Source organism: Leucopleurus acutus (assembly GCF_964270905.1).
Source record: "Leucopleurus acutus genome assembly, chromosome: 7".
Classification (NCBI taxonomy): domain Eukaryota; kingdom Metazoa; phylum Chordata; class Mammalia; order Artiodactyla; family Delphinidae; genus Leucopleurus; species Leucopleurus acutus.
The window spans coordinates 96,330,005-96,352,942 of NC_139150.1; the positions used below are offsets into that span (position 1 = coordinate 96,330,005).

The 22,938-nt window shown below is 45.9% G+C and overlaps 1 protein-coding gene across 2 annotated transcripts in view; it reads right to left on the reverse strand.

Annotated features, from left to right (window-relative positions):
* Nucleotides 1–22,938, reverse strand: part of ROR2 (receptor tyrosine kinase like orphan receptor 2) — a gene marked incomplete at both ends in the record, with an annotated part of 217,350 nt that overhangs the window by 149,442 nt on the left and 44,970 nt on the right. The window lies entirely within an intron of this gene.

Consider the following 22,938-nt stretch of genomic DNA (forward strand, 5'->3'; position numbering starts at 1 on the left):
TGTGAGGAAATAAATTTCGTGTGTTTAAGCCACCCTGTGTGTGGTACTTTGTAATAGCAGCCCTAGCAAGCTAATATAGTAATAAATACACTTAAAGTGTTTGCAGTTGTAGACACATTCACACTAGGTAATGACACAATAATCACAAGCTCCCATGGCAGGATGATAATCCACTGAATAAAACATACTAACATAAGTAAACTCATGAATAAAGTGAGAGTCTGATGAAGAGCAAGATGGTTTCAAAGTACCTCCTCACCAAATACCAAATACTGATCAATTTCAAAGGGAGAGCCTGGCAGATGCCACCTCATCAGTGAACCTCATCAGTCAGGGACAGATTGGACCTACGTGCCATCTGATAGAAGGCAGTGAGAAAGATATACATAACATCACGTCTACATTAGTCCTGCCGAATACATAAACCCTGATAAACCCAAACTGTGGGACTTTCTACAAAAGTGGGCTGTTCTGTTCACAAGTGTCAAGATTGCAAAGATCAAGAACAGGCTGAGGAATGGCCCAGACTGGAAGAGACCAAATGCAGCATGTGATCCTGAATTGGATTCTTCTGTGCAAAGGACATCCCTGGGACCGCCAGTGAAAGTGCCCTGGATGGGATCTGATGGTAATTATGTTATCAATACTAATTTCTTGACGTTGATGGTGGTAAAATTAGGATTACATACAAGAATGTCCTTGTTTGTAGGAAATACACACTAAGGTATTTGGGGTGATGATGCATCCTGTCAGCCACTTACTTTCAAATGGTTCAGGGGAAAAATGTTCTGTGTACTGTACCTGCAACTTTCCAGTAAGCTCTGAACTTCGTACATATAATTTGGAAAAATCAAAAAACTCTACACGGGCTTCCCTGGTGGCGCAGTGGTTGAGAGTCCGCCTGCCGTTGCAGGGGACACGGGTTCGTGCCCTGGTCTGGGAAGATCCCACATGCCACGGAGCGGCTGGGTCCGTGAGCCGTGGCCGCTGAGCCTGCGCGTCTGGAGCCTGTGCTCCGCAACGGGAGAGGCCACAACAGTGAGAGGCCCGCGTACTGCAAAAAAAAAACCAAACAAACAAACAGAAAAAAAAAACTCTACACGACTAAACACATTGGAGTGCTTGATAGGAATATCATACTTGATTAGATAATATGCAACCATTAAAAGCGGTGGTTATAAAAAGACTAAATAGGCAACAAGAAAAAGTGTTTATGTAATGAAAGCACATTGATATGATTACAAATGTGTGAAAAATGGAAGTAAATACTCCAAAATTTTTAAGAGTGCATTATCTCCAGTGGCGTAATTACAAATAATTTGTTTTCTTCTTTATACTACTTTCCTTCCAAATATTGACATACATGCACCCATTTTATAGGTGAAAAATTTAGGAGGCGGGTGAGCACCACTGGGCTGTTAAGCCTTGTCAGCCAAGGCCATTATCAAAGAGCAAAAACAAGGCCATGAGGGAATATTGCAAAGAAAAAGGGCTTCTAGGGAAAGTCCCTAGAGGACAAGGAGCTTTGCGGGGTGAAGAAAGGATGAAAGGGGGGAGGGGCGGGGGGATGCTGGGGAGAGGTGTTAAGAGATCACTGTCATACTGAGTGAGTGAAGTAAGTCAGCCAGAGAAAGACACATATCATATGATATCGCTTGTACGTGGAATCCAAAAATAGGTTACAAATGAACCTATTTACAAAACAGAAATAGAGTCACAGATGTAGAAAACAAATTTATGGTTACCAGCGGGTAAGGAGGAGGGTGTGATAAACTGGGAGATTGGGACTGACATATACACACTAGTATATATAAAATAGATAACTAATAAGGACCTACTATATAGCACAGAAACTCTACTCAATACTCTGTAATGGCCTATATGGGAAAAGAATCTAAAAAAGAGTGGAATATATGTATATATGTATAACTCATTCACTTTGCTGTACAGCAGAGACTAACACAAAACTGTAAATCAACTATACTCCAATAAAAATTTAAAAAAGAGAGACTAAAATTCTAAAGCAGAAGCTGGGAAGAAAGTTCTATTAACGGGCCAGGAGGGCAGTAGCCTCTCCTAGGCTGGGCATCAGTGTGTCCCCATCTAGTTGGGCAGAGGGGGTGCAAGGCTCCGGGCAGAGCCACCTCTCCTTGTCAATCCAGGGCAGAAGCCTACTGATTCTACAGCAAGTAAGGTTTGGTTCTGGCCCGTTCAACCCCGAAAGAGAACCCAGAACTGATCCCTCAGCCCAAAGAACTGGCCCATTACCAAGGCAACCACACCCCAAGAGAGTTGTAAGTTGGTCTCTAAGTGACCATGAAGAGGCAATGAAAATGCTGAGTGAAAAAAGCAGGCAGCAAAAGCATCCATAACATGCCTCTACTTATATAAATGTCAAAAACAAGCAAAACTAAGCCATATGCCATTTAGGGGGTGTTAGGGACTTAACTGTATCCCCCCTAAAATTCACACATTGAAGTCCTAACCTCCAATACCTGAGAAGGTGATTACAGTTGGAGATAGGGTCTTCAAAGAAGTCATTAAGTTTGCATGCGGTGGTTGAAGCGGGCCCTAATCCAGTATGACTAGTGTCCCTGCAAGAGGAGATTAGGACACACAGGGAGGACCAAGTGAGGACACAGGGAGAAGACAGGCATCTGCAAGCCAAGGAGAGAGGCCTCAGGAGAAACAACCCTGACCACACCTTGATCTTGGACTTCCAGCTTCCAGAACTATAAGGAAATAAATCTTTGTTGTTTAAGCCTCCCAAGCACTTTGTTATGGCAGCTCTAGCAAACTAATCCAGGGGTACACACTACTATATGGTAAAGTTACAATTAGCACAGAATAAGAGGACAATCGTTACCTTGGAAACCGATGGGACCCAGAACACTTCTTAGGAACCGAGAATGAAGCTCAGTTTCTTAAAGTGGGTGGTAGGTACCCAACTGCTCATTTTATCACTCTTCACACTGTACACTCACATTTTCTATACTATTTTGCATGATAATATAAAATGTTTAAAGGTGAAAGGGAGCTGGATCTCAACACAGCACCATCCAGGATGGAAGCCACTAGCCACATGGGGCTCTTTAAATCTAAATTAATTAAAATCAAGTAATACAATTAGAAACTTAGTTCCTTAGCTGCACTAGTCACATTTCAAGTGCTCAATAGCCACGTGGCTGGTGGCTACTATTTTGGACACCATGAATGTAGCATGTTTTCATCATGGCAGAAAATTCTATTGGGCACTGCTGCTTCATACGATTTCACCTACAAGCGGCCTCAGAATGAGACACGTGAGGACTAGAATCCTCTCACTCCCAACAGGAAAGCTCCCTTTGCTCTGTGTTCTGGCAGCCACAACTACCTCGCACTGCCCTTGCCTCTGGAAGTTGCTGGGTCAATTTTAACAAAGCACTCGCTTGAGCGGAAATCCGCCGAAGTCCCTTCTCCTAAGGAGATGCCACCCCAGTCCCAGCTGGGGGTAAAATCTCAGGGGATTTCACACCAACACAGTTCTTGCCAGGGTACATGTGTGTCTTGGGAAGCATGTTATGGTCACTGCCAAAGCCACATGAGGAAAAAACCAAAGAGAAAAAACACTCACCAGCCCACGGGTAGCTAGAACCACCATGCCACTCAACCGAAAGGAAACTGGCAGAGTGGCCCGAGGAATCTCGATCTGGGAAGTTGAGGTGCTTAAGCCCTAATCCCTTTCTTTTCCCCTTCTTTTCACCACTCTGTCAGTGCTTTTCAATTCAGTTCCATCATTCCTCATTCAACACCATCCAATAAAGCCTGCCTCACCTGTCCACATGTCAGTTTCTGCCCAACTAAATCCAAATAAACACAAGCAGAAACACCCCGGTCGGGGCCCTTTGCCCTAGCATTTCGGATTCCACCTCACAGTGATGTGTGTGTGACAGACAGTCACCCCTCCAGGAATCACTGGGGGAGAACTCAGGTGCAATTTACCTAATTGACCTACAAAGAGGATTACTTACTCTCCACTTATCCTTGATCACCTTTAAAAAAAAAAGGCAGGCCTTCTAGGTACACACAGCTTCTATGTTCTACATTTTCCATTCACCATGACTGTTTTCCTGACAGTTTTTAACACTGTCAGAATATTAATGCTGCAGGGCTTTATCTCAGTCTTCTCCCTGATCTGACAATTATCTAACAAACTCGTTCCTCTATTGGATTTTTGGCTTGAGCAGCAGTTAAAGCGTCCCTCGGACTGCCAAGCACGTCCAAGACTGATCTATGCATCCACAGAGCACGCTTCCATTTCCAGTTTGGCAAAACTTTTGAGTCCTTTTTTTTTTAATTAAATGAATGTCAGGATATAATCTGGAGAGATATTAACATGCACTGAATTAAGTCCAAAGAACCTTTGGGACCAACTTTTTGAAACCATATTTTCTAAATTAAGTCATCGATTTCCTGTGCTGAGAAGGTGATTAATTGGTGGGCGAGACAATGTAGGAAACACTTTATTGCCCTAACTCAGAATTTTCTGTGTTACCTGGCAGAGCTCACTAAGCCTTCTACCAAGAAACCTAACATGCCTTTGAGCTCAGGAGTCCAGAACCCAAGGTGATTAAGCTGGCAGCCCTCTCTACCTCCACTTTCCCCCACTGAAAGGCGCGAGCCTCTGTACCCCAGCTCTCTCCCATTTGTTAGCCAGACCCAGGGAGAGAGCCCGGTTTCCAAACAGCAGCATGGCCTACAGGTGGCCGGAAAACAAAGGGACTTGGGGGAGGCGTGGGGCGGCAGAGGGCCTCGGAGAGGTTAAAAACAAAACAAACAAGACAGCCTCTGCAAAAGTTTGGGGGGAGTGGTCTCTGGTTCTGGAGGCCCACTCGCGGACCTCCTCCACAGGAATGAACCAGCCTCCACAGACTTCCTGTGTCATCAAGCCCAACACAGGCTGTCACATCAGGATGACCACTTGTCCTCCTTAAAGTGCTTCACGATCCCTTCATCCCACCCTTGGGGTGGCAGGGGAGGGGCTTCTCGGTGGCCAGAAGCAGAGTGTGACCCCATGCCTGCCTTGCTGCACCAGGTGAGTATGACATAGGATGGAATTAAAGGACAGGGCTAGATGCCTGGGCAAGGCTGGGATCAGAAAGGAAGGGGAGAGTTACCCCAATGTAATTCCAACATGAAACCTCCAAAGCCCCTCCCCACCCAGCTTGTGATTGTCTCCATTAGTGAGATTTAATTTAATGTGTTTAAGTCAATCTACCATTTGCAAGGTGTAAGACCTTATTTCAATCCTGGTTGAACAATAAAAAATAAAATAATCATGAAATCAACAGTGAAATGCGAACACTGATTGCATATTTTATTTTATGAAACAATTGTTCACTGCTTCAAGTGTGATAATGGCAGAATGCAGTTCCTTTGTTAAGGAGTCCTTATCTGTTTAAGACACATAATAAGACGTTTAAGTATGAATGAAATGAATTCAAAGAGCAGAAGGGGAGAGAATGGAGGTGTGAATAGACTATTATTATTGGAGTCAGTGAGGGGGTGGGGTCCACGGGGAGGGAGGGTGGTGCTAGAGGGGTGCTACTCCCTCTACTTCTGTAGGAGTCAGAAATTTTCCGTAAAGAAAACTCCTATCATTCCTAGCAATCCTTCCCCCTCCCCATTTTGAGGGTGCGACAGAAGTCCAGGCTGACCTGGGCTGGAATGATGACATGTACACCACGGACTCCGTCTACACCTCAGACTATCTACACCTCGGCGTCTGTGCAGGGGGGCCAGGATGGGAGCAGCTGCCTCCCCCACCACCACCCAACGCTGAGACAAAGGTCTTCCGATTTCCTGCTCCGGGGGCTATGCAGGAGGGTTAGGAAGTGATCCCTGACCACCCCATGCTTCTCTGGAAATACAAACCAAATTCCGTTCCCGGGATGAGGTTTCTTTTCTTTTCTCCTTACGAAAATCAGGTTTTCCAGCTTCGGGGGGAGGGGTGAGTGGCAAAGGGTGTAATTGCAGGGTTCTGGAGAGCACAGAGACCCAGCACTCTGGGGTGTTTGGCCGGCAGCAGGGAGATTAGCAGATGAAAGGAAAAGATAATATTACCTGCTGGGGTTATCTTTCTTCTCACCAAGGGTCATGAACCCATTACTCACCATTTAAAAGCCCTGCAGGAGAGGATCCTATGAATATATAAAAACAGACCCAAGAGGGGCTCCCCTGACAACAGGAGAGACAGCCCGCCTTTCTTTTATCCAGGATCCCAGGATCTTAAGGAAATTCAACCTCTTCAAGCATCTGGAGCAAAACAGCTTTTAACGTCTCTGGCTCCCCAGAAGAGACCCACAAAGGCAAGGCCGAGCAGGACCCGCTGGGTAAGGGTTTTGCTTCAGGGGACAATCTCCCATCCCAGGCACAGGGCACATTGAGGGAAGATCAGAGTTCCATTTCTAACATACGATTATTCACAGTCTTCGGGGTTCATTTGTTTTTCACGTTTGGAGTAATTTAGAGGTACTACTTCAGATGTATCCAGAAAAAGTGAATGAATAATACAACAGCCAAATTACAGTCCTATTCCTTTCTCAATTCCCTTACAAAGGTCCCCACTATCCTGAATTTATATTATTTTAGTATTCTCATAAATAGCTTTACGCTTTTACCATATATGCATTTATCCCAAAGCAACATATAAGATTGCTTTGCATAGATTTAACCTTTACATAAATAGAATCGGGCCATTTGGATCCTCTTACAACTGGCCTTTCCTACTCAAGCTATGCTGTGAGAGCCATCCATGTTAGAACCTGTGGCTCCACTCAATAAGTACATCACAATTTGTAACCATCTGAGTTGTCTGCAGTTTTTGTGAATACCCCCGCTGCGGTTCCCTTTCGCCCTGTGTGAGGGTTTCTTTGGTACCTGCCTCATGGTGTGGCAGGATCCAACTTTTCCAGCTGGGGCTCAGCTGCCTGATATAGATAACCAATAAGGACATACTATATAGCCCAGAGAACTATATTCAATATCTTGTAATAACCTATAATGGAAAAGAATCTGGAAAAGAATATATATATGTAAAACTGAATCACTTTGCTGTGCACCTGAAACTAACACAACATTGTAAATCAACTATACCACAATAAAAAAGTTTTTAAATAAAAATAATAATAAAAAAGCAGGGGCTAGTCAGAAAAAAATAAAACTAAAAGGAAACTAAGAATAAGACATGCTAATCCAAATATGCACATTCATTTTAAGAAGCGGGTAAAATAACCTGTTTATAATTTGTCATTTATCCACATAATTATCCACATAATTTAATGGCTTAACAGAGAAAATGTGAGGCTGTGATCTGAACAGAAAATATTTTGTATTTCACAGATTGTTATTAAGATAGCAATTCTGTTTATTTAGAAGCTTACAAATCAAGAATACTCATGTTACACAAGGAAAAGGATAGAAGAATACAGACACAAATATTTCACCTACATCAGATTAGGTCAAATATAACCAGGTCAATAAAGATCTTAATATTAGAAAACCAGAATTTGAAAGGAAGCACACACCCCGATGTTCACTGCAGCACTATTTACAATAGCCAGGTCATGGAAGCAACCTAAATGCCCATCGACAGAGGAATGGATAAAGAAGATGTGGTGTATACACACACACACACACACACACACACACACACACAATGGAATATTACTCAGCCATAAAAATGAACAAAATAGGGCCATTTGCAGAGACGTGGATAGACCTAGAGACTGTCATACAGAGTGAAGTAAGTCAGAAAGAAACAAGTATCGTATATTATCGCTTATATGTGGAATCTAGAAAAATGGTACAGATGAACTTATGGCAAAGCAGAAATAGAGTCACAGATGTAGAGAACAAGCTTATGGTTACCAAGGGGGGAAGCAGGGGATGGGACAAATTGGGAGACTGGGATTGACATATATATACCACTATGTATAAAAAAGATAACTAATGAGAACTTACTATTTAGCACAGGGAATTCTACTCAGTGATCTGTGGTGACCTAAATGGGGAGGAAATCTAAAAAAGAGAGGATATATGTATACATATAACTAATTCACTTTACTGTTTAACAGAAACTAACACAACACTGTAAAGCAACTGTACTCCAATAAAACTTTTTTAAAAAAGATCTTAACATCAGAATATGCTGCGTACTATTTTAAATAAAAAGCATCCCTCTTTCTGAAAACAAATCAACTCCCTCTGCCAGTTTCTTCTCTCACAGCATATTTTTGCCCACACTTGGAATTGTCAGACTTCATTTTTTTTGTCTCTGACAGGGGCAAAGTGGTACCTTTTCAAGGTTTTAACTTGTGTTTCCAGGTTTATGAGTCTTTTGAAGGTTTCCTCATAGGTGAGCTGCCTATTAATATTTTTTAGTTCCATTGATTTAGGTAGAGGGGAATGTGGATATTCACACAGATTTAGAGGTACAAACAATGAACCACAAACCACACTGACCCATGGGAAGGTAGCGCGCTGTATCCAGGGAAATACCTGGGCAGTAATCAACCTCCTTCCCCTCCCCCCATGCTGACACCCCTCCAGGAGACGTGATGAAACACCCATTGATACTAGCTCTGTAGCCAGCTAGCAGCAGACACTCTTAAGGCTCCCTCTTTGCTTAACGTCTCTGTCTACACTGTCACAAGTGTGGCAGTGTTGGGATGGGGTGAAACAGAAGTAAACAGTTCTCCCTTCCTGCCCAGGCATGCTGGACCACACTGCTCTCTAGGAGGCTGGTCAAGGCCGAGGCCACTGCTCAGAAACAGCAGGACAAGATGCGTGTCTGGCCATGAAAATAAAGGCTAAATTAACAAGGAGGAACCACTGGCCACCAGGAGAGGAGTCACTGCAGCCCAGAGACAAGGGTCTCCTCGTGGCCAAGGCCTCTCTGGCTCCCAGCGTTTAGGGGGAGAGCTGTGTGCTCCAGGCCAAGCCCCTACCCACTACTCTTTGCCCACAGGCTGTCACCAAGTGGCTTGCTGGGCTTCTTTTTCCATTTTTTAACATTAACTGTCCATTTTAGTTTGCGCTCTCACTGGGTCTGAACAACTCCTCCGAAAAAAAATCCATCACAGGTAACGCCGTTTGGAAGAGAGACCATGTAATAAAAGAGAGATGGGCGCTTCGTTCCCCCATGCCTAGCCAATACTAAACTTTGAAAGCTCTCCAGCAAGACTGGCGGAGTGACTCAATGGTCCCAGGGTACTTCCTGAGCCTGTTAACACCTGATGCTAAGTACGAAGCCCCTGCCTGCAGGACTGAAGCTGGCAATGGTGGGCCCACGCCCAAGCCACAGGGGTCAGGCAAACTGCTGGGCCGCCCAGCACATCAGGCCTGTAGATGGACACAACCGTGAAGGTCACCGTCTCAAAGCTACATCATGCAAGTCATCCCACGGAGAACTGAGACATGTCCCGATATGTAGCTGATGTGCTTGGCGTGGCTGGGTCAGGAGGCCTGAGCTCTGTAACTGCGGCTCCACGATTTTGGACAGATGCCCCACCTCTCTGCGATGCCTCCTAGCCACCCACACCGACCAGTACATGCAACAGACCAGAAGACAGGCTTACTACAAACATCATGGCCAACGTCAGACTCGAACACTGCACAGAACATGCTGATTCCCTGAGACTGGGCCCAGAGATGGGCTTCAGAAAGGCTGACTCAGAAATTTCTTGAGGTCCGAAAACAGCACTTAACTTTAAAATCTGCATTCATGTACCTCGCCTCTTTAAGGGGCCTACAGAGTGAGAAATGGGTGTTTTATGGCTGACCCACACAGGAAACCCCCTCACATAGGACAGGCTCCAGAATAATTCTGGCTTGAGCCCCTGAGAATATTGGATGGATATTGGGGTGGGAGTCACCATTCCCACAGCCAGGGCTCCAAGCCAGCCAGCCCAAGGCAGGGCAGACAGGCCTGGCTGGCTCTGCTCCCTAAGCTGGCTGGTCAGGCTGCACCCCGAGTCGGGGTGGGGAGACAATGACTTCAGCTGTGTGAGCAGTGAAAGCCCAGAGTAGGTCTGTCGGTCTTTTCCCAGATTGTTCTTTTCTTAGAAAATAGAAACAAACTTTTTTCCTCAGTTTCCTGGAAGAAAAGCCAGAAGAGAAAATCAGGGGCCAGAGAGCAATTCAAAGGCCACATCTGGGGACGTGGACAGGACGGGCAAGGACACATCTGTGAGCAGAGATCCTCTCCCCCGGGAGCTGTGCTCAACCTCAAGCAGGGAGCCTGTCCTTTGGGACGACGGTGCCATGTCTCTCCTCGGGGCGGTGTGCCCCCGCACCCTTCAAGACCTCTCTCATGACAAGCTGTTAGAACCAGCACTGGTTTCTCTGCACCCCCATCCAGAAAGCAAGCCCAAGTGCTCCAGCCTCCCAAGGTTCTGCCAGGGGTTCCCCCAAACCCCTGTGTGTGCTCACCCCTCGATCCAGATCTTCTGAACCAACTTTGTAAGTACAACTCACAGAACACAGTTGGGCCTCACAGGCCTAAAAAGATACTGAGCACAAATGAATGTTGTTCAGAGACGGATGTTCACACACATTGAGTCCATTAACACGATGCCACGGCTCTTCCAACAGAAATAGGATCCCCTCGATCCAGAGCCATTTTTCTTGTATGTTTTGGGGTAAACATCACGATTCAATGCCTGACACACATGGTTTAAAATGAGGGCTTATGAGGAAACGCCGACACTGGCTGTACCATGAATGTGACCTGGCAGTAAACGTGCCTGGATGTTAGTGGTTCTCGAACAAAGCCCCTCACCCCTCACAGCACTGCGTGAAACCTCCACCCTCCCAACCAGGGTCCCACCACCCTTCCCATTTAGCCTGGCCTCCTTTTTCCAGAACAAGAGCCCACTGCATCAGGCTTGAAAGTGGAAGATTTTCTCAGGAAAATAAAAGAAGAAATCACTCACTTAAAGATATCTTCACTATGGAATGATAATGTTTCACATAAAGAATGTTGGAATCTTCTCCCACGTAGCTTTTTGTCTTTTTTTCTTCACTAAGAAGACTTTCCAGAGTAAGACTACAAACTTAACCTCTTATATGCACTTCTTCAACTTTTTGGATGACTATTCCATCTGAAATTAATTTTTGTGAATGGTGAGGGTAGAGCTATTCTCCCCCAAATGAATACCCAGCGGCCCAACATCTTTATATTAAATTTAGTTCACACAGACATGGTTCAGTTTCTAGATTCTTCAGTTTTCTTATTTGGTTGTTGTATTAGTTTTCCAGGACTGTTGTAACAAAGTCCTATGGTCTGCTGGGCTTAAAAAACAGAAATTCATTTTCTCACAGTTCTGGAGGCCAGAAGTCCAAGATTAAGGCATGAGCAGGGTTGATTTCTCCTGAGGCCTCTCTCCTTTGCTTGCAGATGGCAGTCTTCTCCCTGTGTCCTCACATGGGCTTCTCTCTGTGTGTTTATGTGTCCCGATTTCCTCTTCTCATAAGGACACCAGTCACACTGGATTAGGGTCCAACCCTAATGATCTCATTTTAACTTAGCCACCTCTTTGAAGACCCTACCTCCAAATACAGTCAGATTATGAGGTCCTGGGTGTTAGAACTTCAACATATGAATTTCAGGGGCAACACAATTCAGCCCATAGCCCTTGTCTATTCCTATGTCAACATCACACAATTCCAATTATTACAGCCTTAGACTAGGTTTTGATATCTAGTAAGATAACCTCCCAAAATTATTGCTAATTTTCAAAATGATCTTGACTGCTTTTAGGTTTTGTACTTCTACATGAATTTTAGAATCAGCTCACTGAGTTTGATGAAAAAGGCTTTTGATGTTGATTAACAATGCACTAATTTATAGAGTATCTGTTGGGGAACTGATATTTGAACAAAACTGAGACTTCCTAGATAATAACACAGTTTCTCCTTTCATTTGGATCTTCTTTTGGGGTCTGTTAAGAACGTTTATGGTTTTCTTCTCATGGATGTTGCACTTTTCCTACTGGACTTATTTCTAGGTGTTTTACAGTTTTTGGTTTTGTTCTAATAGCGTCACTCATGATGCATCAGGAAGCCAATGGGTTTTCTGTTAACTCATTCATATCCTGTCACCTTGCCTAATACTCTCCTTAGTTTTAATACTTGTCAGTTGAGTCTCTTGAATTTTCCAGAGCCAACATTTATATAACCTACAAATGACAGCTTTCTCTCATTTTTTCCAATTATCATGTTGGCTGGGACTTCCCAAACAGCACTGCAGAATAACAATGATAGCAGACATCCATTTCTTGTCTCTGACTTTCAAATGTTGTACTTGAAACGTAATACTCACTGCATGGTTTCTAAAAGATTCCTTTTATTGAGTTACCTAAGCCTACTCTGTTAATTGTTTCATCAGCAAAGAATTCTGAAATTTAGCACAAGCATTTGTAGCATCCATTGAGATTATTTTTCCCTCTACTCTGTAAATGTGGATTTTTTAATGTCAAATCATCCTAGAATTCCTAGGATAAACTATTTTTATTATTGCTCTTTTAACATATTGCCAGGTCTTATCTGCTAAATTCTACATAGGATTTTTGCATCTGTGTTCAGTATATTTCAATTGCTGCACAACAAAGTTCCACAAATTTAGAGGCTTAAAACACCACTCACTAATGAGCTTACAGTTGTGTAGATGAGAAGTCCAGGCACGGCACTGCAGGTTCTCAGCTCAGGGTCTTACAAAGCTGAAATCAAGTTGTTAATGAGGCCTGTGTTCCTTTCTAGCGCCTCTGGGCTCACTTGGGTTGTCCTCTGATTTCATTCCTTGGGTCTGTAGGACAGAGGCTCCCATTCCCTTGCTGGCTGTCGTCTGGGGGGCCGCTCTCAGCTTCTAGAAGCCACCCACGTTCCTTGTCACAGGCACCCCTCCATCTTCAAAGCCAGACACACACACCAAATCCTTCTCACAGTTCGAATTCTGATTTCCTATCTGCCCTGTAGGCCCAGGTGGGTCTCATGTGACGTGGCCAGGCCAGACGGATAATCTCCCTTTCTTAAAGTCAACTGTGTCACATAATATAACCTAATGACGAAAGAGAGCTCCATCACAGTCACAGGCTGGGAGGCTGGAGCAAGAAGCTTGGGGGCACCTTAGCGTCCTGTCCACCACCTGCAGAAAGGCAGAACAGCCTAGCCATGAAGCCAGATGCCGAGGACTGAGCTCCATCTTCCGGCTGACCTTTGGGAGGGTGTTTTTTAACATAAAACAAGGTAACAACGTTCTTTTGCACAAAGAGTCTCAAAAGCTTCCCAGTACACGCAGAATGAACTGTAAATCCCCACTGTGGGCTGCAAGGCCCTAGGAGCCCTGGCACTACTCCCCCAGCACCCACCTCCAGTCATCCTGGCTGCTCCTCGAACACTCCAAGCTTGTTCCAGCCTCAGGTCCTTTGCACCGGCCACTCCCTCTACCATGAAAGTACTTTCTTATACATTCCAGAGTTTCTGCCCCTCATTTTCTACCTTCATTTCATTTGCACAGTGTGCCTCACTCAGGCTCATGTGATCTCCACTCACATCACAATATGGTCATTTTTAAACTGGTTAGCACCAATTTTAGATGAGATTGCCACTGAACAGAAAAGCACAAAACTTGGAAGTGTTCATAGGGACCTTGTACGTACCCAAAATATGCCCAGGAACCTGGTGAGAAACACTGGATGTCCCGAGCATTTCCACTGTGATTCCTGGGGAGGCAAAGAAAGTCTGTCCTTTCCAGTCCCTTTAGGATATTCAATCTTCACTGAAAACTCTTCCTATCCAAAACAGGCAGGGGGTATAGCTCAGGGGTAGAGCATTTGACTGCAAAACACTGACAGCACCAAATGCTGCAAAGATGTGGCACAGTAGGAGCAGTCATTAATTGCTGGTGGGAATGCAAAATGGTCTAGCCACTTTGGAAGACAGTTTGACAGTTTTTTAAAAAATTGAACATACTCCTACCAGTCGATCCTGCAATCACGCTCCTTGGTACCTTACCAAATGAATTGAAAACTCACGTCCCCACAAAAACCTGCACACAGACGTTATAGCAGTTTTATTCATGATTGCCAAAACTTGGAGGCAACCAAAGTATCCTCCAGTAGGTAAAAGGACAGATAAACTATGGTCCATCCAGACAACGGCACATTACTCAGCACTAAAAAGAAATGAGCTATCAAGACAAGAAAAGACATGGGGGAAACTTAAATACATGTCACTAAGTGAAAGAAGCCAATTTGAAAGGCTACATACTGTATGATTCCAACTCTATGACATTCTGGAAAAGGCAAAACTATGGAGAATGTAAGAAGTTCAGTGGTTGCCAGGTTTTGGGGATGGGGGTGGAATGAATAGGTGGAGCACAGAAGATTTTTAGGGCAGCAAAACTATTCTATATGATACTATAATGGTGGATACATGTCATTACACATTTTCCTAAACCAGAGAATGTGAAGCACCAAAAGTGAACCCTAATGTAAACTACAGACTTTGTGATGTGTCGATGCAGGTTCATCAATTGTAACAAATGTACCACTCTGATGAGGGATGTTCACAATGGGGAAGGCTATGTATAAGTGGGAGCAAGAGGTATATGAAAAATCTCTGTACCTTCCCCTCAGTTTTGCTGTGAACCTAAAACTGCTCTAAAATATAAAGGCACCTAAAACAAACAAACAAAAAAATCACTCTTCCTTTACTTGATGATTCAGGCATTTGGTGATGGAGAGAAGCCCTGTCCATCTACAACAGCCCTGTGCCAGTGCTTCTCACCAGGGAAGCTCTGAGACTGCTAGCATATCAGTAAAGTATTAACCCTTGTCAAATCACTTAAGAATATTCAAGCAGCCTCCAGTTTTTACAAATGACACAGTGTTGCAAGCAATAATAAAATCCAAAGGATCCAAGTGAAATTAGGATTCTTTATTAAAAAGGTTTTCCCCAAATCTGTCTGTCTTCCTCCCTCGAGAAGCAACATTCAAGCAGTCTATATCCTGTAGTCTATAAGAAAAAGCAGCATCAGGCTACCCTGTTAGGCTCTGCCAGTGCTGCTCCCCTGGGCATATTCATAGTCCTTGACTTTGTCTCTGACAGAACCTTGGACCCCCCGCTCCTCCACGATTCTGTCATCAGGTTTATCTTCAGAAACAACACTACTTTAAAACCAACAGAATTCACTCTCCTTCAGCTCCCATTTCTCCTTGCAAGGTGATCAAACTCCAGGTTTCTCCCTTCAGCTTCTGGGACAATCTGATCCATCTGGATTTTGTGCAGCAGACAGAACTGTAAGCACCAGGTGACATCTTCTTCTCACACCAGTCTGTTTCTCACTTACCCTCTGCTTCCAGTTCCCATTATAGAGACTGTCTCATCTGATTGAGGAATGAGGAACACAACCAGGAATAGAGACTTGTCTGGCCCCTTCCCTCTAAAGTTTAAACCTGTAAGCTAGGTGGAAAAAACATTCATGTGTATGTGGTAATCTCTTTTTAAATGACTTCTAAGGGTCCTTTCTTTTTTTCTTTTGGACTTAGAACTGATTAAACAAAACAATGTTCTGTCCAAACCTGCATTTTTCTTATTACTTCCTAATCATTTTACCACCAACATAAAGGCTTGTTCTTTTCTAACACTGGGCTCTTTAATCATTCCTGACGGGCCCACTTTCCACTTGGCCAGGCCCCAGCAAACACTGCTGGGCTCCGCCGTCCTCCACTGCTCTCCTCAGACCCTCTCCTGGGGTAACACAGCTCATTTAAAGAGGGAGCATGAGCTGTGGGAGAGATGGGGGTGTGTTTCTGCTCCACAAAAGTTCCTCTTTCTTGTCAGTTATATTTGGCACCGGGAGCTGGGTATACCCTGGACATGATGAGGGCACTGGGGGAGCCCCCACCCAGCCCAGCAAGGTGTTGTGATCAGAATCAATACCCCCACATTAAGTGGGAAGTGAGGAGTTTTCAAGTCCCATTAGACTTGAGAGTCAAGCTAATTATTAATATTAACAATTAAAACTATACTACTTAATTTTCAAAGTGCATCCAAATACGATCTCTTGTTTGAGGTCAAAATAATCGCACAGGGATCCAGGGTAGACAGTCCCATCCCATTTGCATAGAGGGAGGAAGGTAACCGAGATCTCCTGGCATACCCTACTCTAAGGCACTGCAGACTTCTTGGAGCTAACAAATGGTATAAATAGTCCCACAGCTGGGCCCCCCTAAAAAGTAGTGCAAAATTCCATCACTTCAGGAAATTTTCATGAAATGAAAGCAGGAAGTCATATGGAGCAGAACTCAGTCCAGTAAAAGCAGGATTTTGAAGGTGTTCCAGGTGGAGGGAACTACCTGGCCAAAGGTGCGGAGGCCTGGATGTGGGGTGAGCTTGAGAAGCCCACAGTGGGCAGACAACAGGCTTCCCCAGAGCCTAGAGGTGGGAGCACCTGGGCTGGGTAGTTGTTGGGTCCTGCCTGGGAGGGACTCTGCAGAGACCAGCTCATTCAGAACCTCACCACTCCTTCTAGGTGAAAACATTCGAGGCCTGGGACGTCGACTCCAAGGCTCCGAGAGAGGGGCCAGGCAGGAATCCTAGGGGTAGACCCAGCTGGGACACCCAGAGTTCCCACCCTGAAGACGGATCAGCCTCTGAGAGCGTCCTAGGCTGCATCACTGTGTTACAAAGGGAGCAGCCCTGATGCCTGGGAGCCACAAAGGGTGAGACTGGAGATGCCTGAAGATGGAGCAAACGTGACAGACAGGCCAAATGGACACCCAGCCACGGCTGGGTCCCCAGACCCTTGGACCCCTTGGGCCTCACCATCATGGTCACTACTGGAAAGCATGTCCCAAATGATTATCTGTGTGCATTTGGTGAGTTTCTTCTCCACAAATGGTCCATTCCAAGCTTCCCTCAGAGGAAGAGTGACCATGGCCGACTCAAAGACCCCAAGCAATGACCGCGGTCACCCGGACAACACCAGAGGCCAGCAGTGTGCTGGTGCGCGACCTGGTCACACCCTTGTGAGGGAAGAAGTGGTGTTCCCTTTTACGGGTGGACAATGGGACCCAGGATATTAAATGACCTGCCCAAAACACGTGGAAGGAGCCAGGATCTGAAGCTGGAGAGGTCCCAGAGAGCCCACACTTTGGTTCACATCAACTTTACTGAGGTGTAATTTACATGTGACAATGTGGACCCACGGCTGGGTGTGACGAACACTCACCTGTGTAGCAGAACAATGTAGGACACCCTTTTACCAGGGTGTCTGGGCCAGGGACCTGCTGGTAAGCGGACCATTCACCCAGGTGCCCTTAACTCACAAATTCCTGCATCAGTTTAAAAGGACACAGTCCTGTTTACAAAGCTGAATTTATTCCCCCTCTCAGGGCGGAGCTTCTGGTCAGCTAGCAGAGACCGCAGGGGAACAGCACCTAACTGGCCTCCCCTGGTGGGGCCAACGCTGTCCTGCCTCCACCCGAGGCCTCTAGGAGGCTGGGGGAGGGCTGGGACCCCCGCATACCATGTGCCCCAAGGCACCTCGCCCTCGTCTTGCCCCTGGTCGCCCTGTGCTGCTCAAGAAGCAACAGCAGGGGCAGCTTTCTGAACAAGGAGGGCAGCTGAGAAGGCAGCCCTGTCACTCATTCTCCGTGTGTCCAGGCAACACAGCTGCCAGGAGCTGCCCAGGCCACACCAGGAGGGCTCGTCCCATTCAGCTCCCTCCGGGATTTGTGGCCGAGTCAGCGGGTGGGACACTCGCATCCCCCAAAATCAGTCCATGAGAGCACACGTGCTGTGAAAGAAGACCTGGGCGGTAAGTGCCACCAGGAAGGCCTGGGGTGCGGGTGACAGTGGAGAAGGAACCACTGGAATGAAGGAGGCAGCTAAGAGGGCTCATGCGCCATGGCTGGGGGGGGGGATGGAGCTGGGGGTCTGTAAACATCTGAGTGCAACGGGAAGAGCAGGGTCTTGGGCTGAGGCGCTCACTGCACGTGTGACCGGAGGCTAGGCCTCCTCCTGCCCGTGCCCGTGCCCGTGTGCAACTCGCCCTCCCTGCCCCATGGTCAGGTGCACACGAGTGTAAATGGTTAGGTTACCCCTGGGAAACAGGCCTCCTTAGAAGCAGAGAAGCCAGGAGAGGCAGGACTGGGTGGTGGTGGTGTGGCGGCTGGGAAGACCCTCTCCCGTTCAGGGAGGGGAGAGGAGGAGGGGCTAAGGTATCCACCTTTACCCAGCGACACCTCGACCCCAACACAGTCACAGGCCAGGAAACTGCACACACATACACACACGTACACACACGAACTCACACACAAACTCCAGGAAACTACACACACACACACACAAATACACACACACATACAAATATACACACACGCACTCACAGCCACACACATGCCAAACACACACACCAGGAAATCACACAAACACTCATGTACACACATACACATTACAGGCATGCGGTACACACTCACACATACACGCACACCCACACACCAGGAAACCAAGAGTAAGGGAATTAAGCTTATAGAGGTATAGAATCTTTAGTGACCTGTGAATGCAGCCTTGATAACTTAGTGAAACATTAACCTCTAAGTACCTAGGGACCAAAAGCATCTAGCCCCTAACCCGGCGGTTCTCGACCACGGAGATTAGTCAGTCTGAGCAACAGACAGTTGGAGAGGAGGAAACTGGCCTCAGCACTTTATCCGCCTGGGCTCCAGATGCCGGAAGACACACAGAGCTGAGATGAGGACATGTGTGCAACAGGGCCCCCGGGCCTAGAGGCCCCGCACCATGCAGACTTGAAGAACAAGAAAAAAGTGTGCTGAAGTGGTGACAGAGGCCAACAGGTCACCGAGATGCCAGCATCCCCTAGAAAATGGTAAGATGGCAGGGCTGAGCAGCACCATCAGGCCTGGCCACAGACCCCCTGAGGAGAGCTTGTGTGGCATGGCTGCACCCCGCTTCCCCAGGGGCTCCTAGCTCTGCGCAGGCTGAGGCACCCCATGGCCGGAAGACACAGCTGCTTTGAGATCTGGGGCCCATTTTGCCGAGTGCCTATGATGAGTCTCGGATGGGATGGAGGCTAGGGAGGGCCGGGGATAGGGAGGTCCCTCTCACCAGCCATTGTCTCTCTCGTAAAACCACGGTCCCCAAATTGTCACTACAACTGCACCCACTTTGCACCTCGATTCTGTGATAACAGAGGAACATAAATCCCCTCTTGGAGGCAAAAAAACTTTTAAGTCAAGAATGCACATGTGTTTTTTTAAGAAAGGAATCCGTTATTAATTAAAGAGCAACTAAGAAGCAAAACTCTTGAAATTAAAAAACACAGTTTAATCAGGTACTAGATTGTAAATTCATTTTCCGGGCAGACGAGAAAGAAAAGCTACAGGGTTTTCCCTGTACAAGCTGGGAAGCTGCACCATGAGCCCCTCTGCCTTACTGATCACACAGAGGCTGATCACAGGGCTCTCAACACCATCGCCTGTGATTTCTCTAATCTTTCTCTTGTCATTCAGTTAAAGAAACAGGAATTGTAGCATCAAATTTTTTTGCTTCTCTGCCCAACTATACCCATCTGAAATGCAAAACTATACTATGAATAGGGATGGTGTAAAATACATGGTGTATATAAATAGATAAATTATGTAGTATATCCAGTATAAACTATACTTTATCCAACCATATCCACTGGAAATGTAAACCTGCATGCTAACAGTTTGTGGGCATGTTTCAGATCTCTCTGGGAAGTCATAAAACACATGCAACTAAGGAGAGACAGTTTAAAAGTTGCTTCAAATGTAACCAAACCTTCAATGACCTCACTGGCTTAATTTCCCCCCAATTTAGAGCTATGTTCTAGGTTCTCCAACAGGCGGAAAAGCTCCGTGTCATTTCTAATGTTGGCTCAGTACATTATCTCGTGTAATTTCAAATGTTGGCTCAGTACATTATCTCCTTCTGCAGAGGGTTAAAAATAAAAGTGCTCTGACGTTTCTAAACCTGAGGCATAGGAGGAGCTTGGTTTATTCTTCCAAAGCTCCTGCGTGAAAGAGGCCATCTGTACCTGTGCCAGGTGCCACTACCTGGGTCTAGAGAATCAGGCCAAGAGCGCTAAAGCCACCTGAAAAAAGACCATTTGCACAAAGTACCTCCCTCAATTCACTCAACAAGTCCCAACACTTTAATCCACATAATGGAGTTGTCATGCCCATTTTGCCGATGCAGAATCTGAGGCTCAGGGCGATAAATAACTCACGAGGGCTCCACCCAGCTCAAAATCCCAACTCCAAGGCCTTCTGTGCTTTCTCCTCCAGGACAAATGATAATGCCAAGGCCTGAACAGGACAGGATCTCCTCCAGACTGGGGAGTCTGCCTCCCAGGGTCATGGGGGAAGCAATCCCAAAGTGATTGACTGGCATTCTACATACTCTGCAAACAACTAAGAGATTGGGATACACACAAAAATGGAGAAGGACGGAGAAGCAATCATTCCAAAAGTTTTCCTTGTGTTTTCTTTATCTAATTCTTTCCTACATGGGAGAAAGCATCAAGCCAATGCAAAATGTTCAATGTTCTCTCCTGACTTATCCCCAAAGGAAGTAAACCTTCCCCTCCCTCTTAGAGCCCTTTGCTTTCTTTCCTTCCAGGATCAGCTCTCCAGCGGGCCCCAAAGCCAGGCCTTCCCGTGCCCCCAGCCCCTCCTCCCTCAGCCTACAGCAGCCCTCACTAGAAGCATATCTCCAAAAGCAGGTCCTGATGGGGGCCACATGCCCTGGGGCCTCCTAACTGCTTGTGGGTCAGGGCATAAGGTCCAGGGCCCCACCCTCACCAGACCCCATGGGCGGGGCTGCCCTCACTGACACACCAGCCCATCAGTAACAACAAAAGAACATGTTGGAACTATTTTAACATGAACCTGGCTCATCAGAGTAGAATTAATATATGAACATTTATCGGCACTGGCAAAAAAAAAAAAATTGACTGTTTAAAAACCGTATGAAATTTTTCATAATGAAAAATTTCAGGAATGAAATTTTGACACATGCTACAACACAGATGAACCCAGAGGGCATTATGCTGAGTGAAACAAGCCAGTCACAAAAAGGCACATACTGTATGAGTCCACTCACATGAGCAATCTAGAGCAGTCAAATTCATAGAGACAGAATGTAGTATGGTAGGTGCCACGGGCTGGGGAGGGGGAATGGGGAGTTGATTTAACAGGAACAGTTTTTCAGTTTTGCAAGATGAAAAGAGTTCTGGAGATGGATGGTGATGATGACCGCACAACAATGTGAATGTACTTAATGCCACCAGACAGTACACTTAAAATGATTTAAATGGTTAATTTTATGGTTTGTCATTTTACCATCATGTTTTTAAAAAGGAAAAAGGCCATACACTCAAAAATAAAAACAACAAAAAGAATATTCTCCCCTAAAGTGTGAATTCGAGGAAAAGAAAAACCGCCGCTTCAAAGAGCAATCAGATCTTTCTGTGCTCCTGCCTGGAAGGACCCAAGGGCAGGCCTGACTCCCAGCCAGCCTACGTGGATGCTGGACTGCGGACCCTCCCGGCCCTGAAAGCCAAGAGAAGGGGGTCTGGTTCAGTCCTTCCTACCCCAGGGCACCCTTTCACTTCTGCAACACAAGCCCCCCCAAATAAACGTACTCCAAGAGGTCATTCCATACTTTCTCAAGTCAGAATGAAGCCCAGGTCCACGTCTCCAAATTCTCCTACGGCACAGGTCAGAACAAACATGTCAACCTAAATATTCTCTGTAAAGATAACAACTTTCTCCCTGCAGCCAGCAAATCGGCTCCTTCCCCAGAAATGGGTTTTCCCCACATTCTCAGTGTCAGGCAAGGCAGCACTCGCCCAGCAGGCACAGTTGCCCGGTCCCCCTGGTCATCCGGGTCCCCCTGGGCTCAGCGAGAACACGAGCAGCCCTGCAGACAAAGGGGGCTCACAACGGACTTGGTCGGTTTCCAGAGCAAGTTTACCAGGAGCTTATAAAAATGCCTGAGACTAAGGGTAACTAGGAAGTATATGGCAATTAAGGCCCACGCTTGTTTTATGCATTTAAAGGGCTATTGCACATTCTCAACACAAAATTCTGAAGGGGAGTGATGGGCAGGAATTGGGGGTTGGGGCAAATATGAGAGTGTCTAGGGGGCTTAAGAGTGGAAACTAACTGGGCTGGTGAGTGTGTGTGGTGACCACCAGAGCTTGGCTTCCTACCAGCTCAGGCCCCTTCCTCGGTCAACAATGGGGTGGACAAGTGTCCTAAGAGGAAGGTGGCCCATCTGTTCTATTTCAAATACAAGGTCAGCGTCTGCGTGAGCACTGCCTAGCGGGGCCAAGGTGGGGCCGTAAGGGGGGCGGCTGGGCAGGGTACTGGGTGGGCAGGAAGCATTGGCTTCCTCCTGACCCACGAAGGGCCTGGCGCTAGAGCGGATACACCACGAGAGCGAGGACTTGCCTTATTTTATTCACTGCTATATCCCCAGCTCCTAAGACAGAGTCTGGCACATAGTACGGGCCCAATAAATGTTTATTTTATTTCTTTATTGAATTATAGTTGATTTAGAATGTTGTGTTAGTTTCTGGTGTATGGCAAAGTGATTCAGATATATTTATTTTCTTTTTCATATTTGTTCCATTATAATTTATTACAAGATATTGCATATAGTTCCCTGGGCTATACAGTAGGACCTTGTTGTTTATCTATCTATCTATCTATCTATCTATATATATATATATATATAGAGAGAGAGAGAGAGAGAGAGAGAGAGAGAGATTAGTTTGTATCTACTAATCCCACCAAGAAGAAAAGAGAGGACCCAAATAAAATAAGAAATCAAAGAGGAGAAATATCA